This window comes from Oxyura jamaicensis, chromosome 6, assembly GCF_011077185.1.
Source record: "Oxyura jamaicensis isolate SHBP4307 breed ruddy duck chromosome 6, BPBGC_Ojam_1.0, whole genome shotgun sequence".
In the NCBI taxonomy this organism is placed as follows: Eukaryota; Metazoa; Chordata; class Aves; order Anseriformes; family Anatidae; genus Oxyura; species Oxyura jamaicensis.
The window spans coordinates 15514346-15515986 of record NC_048898.1 but is presented as its reverse complement, the minus strand read 5'-3'; positions in this window follow the sequence as shown (position 1 = coordinate 15515986).

Here is a 1641-nt window from a genome sequence, read left to right as displayed (position 1 = left end):
TACACAAAAACCATGCAGCAGGCAGCACCATCGCTGCAACTACTGGATACTGCCGAAAACACATGGCTTACAGTATATGCACTTCTGGACTGATAAACACTCACAGGTATTACTCTAAATCTTAAAACAGCAATTCTCAGCTTTTTTCTGCACCATATCCCCATTTTGCTGCCCGGTGCCCCAAAACTCCCTCCCCAGAGGGCAGCACTGGCCCGGTCCCCGCTCTGACGCCAGGTTCGGGAGCCCAACAGCAACAGTGGTTTCTGTGACTGGAGCGAAAGCTCGGACAAAGATGTGACACTAGTACTGCTCTGTGTCCCTGCTCTGCAGCTCGTTTACATTGCCTTCTGAAATTTCCAGTGATTCATAGGTCAAAATCATACAGATGGACAAAAAACCCTTATATAGGCTGAAAAAATATCAAAATAGAGGAAGGAGAGATGCAAAAGGAAAACATGTTAGAGAAGCAGCAGCAAAGAGGGTAATACCATGGATTTAGGGAAAAAGGAAAACCTAAAGGGGAAAAATGAGAAGAAAGAACAATTTGGGGTGAGAAAAAAAGATTTGAAAAGAAAACAGTAAGTGTACTAAACAATAACGCTATGAGATACATCCATGTTCACAGCTGCTGACAGTGGCAAAGTTTTAGAATATTTTATGCTGGTTGCCAGATCCTAGCAGGGAGTTTTTCCACTGGCTCAGAGCAGGCCTAGCGGAGTTCGGCTGCTTTTGGAACCAGCTGAGCCCTTAGTGTAGCACAACTGCTTCTGTGCGGCGTGAAGTACAGGCTAGTGAGATCTTCCAGGTCCAGCCTGCCAGGAGCCGGATCAGTAACTGGATCAGGCAGTGGCACTGAGGAGCCGGGTGCAGAAACGCCACCCAGCCAGGTGCAGATCTAGCACCTCAGCTGTCCCTGAGCTCCTGTCCTGGGGGCTCTACTCCCACCGTGGAGACACAGCCCTGAGGCAGCTTGTTGGGGGGACGCAGGGTACCAGCCTGATGGACAAGCACATGGGGCTGACGCTGTGCTTGTAAATACTTGTGGCTCTCAGGCTGTTTTCGTACCAAGGTGTGCCACTGGAGCAGCACTACCGCGGTTCTTCAGCCATCCAACACTCCCCAGCCCAGTTACTGCAGATAACCGAGCTGGCCGCACATGACTTGAAAAACGCGTCGGGTGCTTCCAGTTTACCTCAGGGCCACGCAACCCAGCGCGGCAGGCGCGCACAGCTAACCGCTCCGAACGCTTCCTCGGCGCGGTTTGTCACAAAGAAGCCCGCTGTGCCGCCCTGGGACTCGCGGCTGCATTCAGACGGGCGACGCGAGCCCGCCTCTAACCCCGGCGGCGGGCAGGCAGCTCGCCCCGGCGTGGGCAAACGGCGGCGCCCGGCGCTTCATCGCCACCGCCAGCGTGCTTCGGGCCCAGGGGCGGGAGCCCAGGGGCCGGGAGCCCGCGGGGAACGAGCCCTCACGGCCCGGCACCTCGCCCCGCGCCCCCCCTGTGCCACCGCCGCCGGCACCGCGGGGGCCCCTCGGGGTCCCGCCGGGCCCGCACAGGTGGCTGCCGGCCGCCCGCCGCCCCGCTCTCCCCCGCCGCCCCCCGGGGCCGGGCCGCCGCCGTCCTCATCCTCCTCGTCCTCC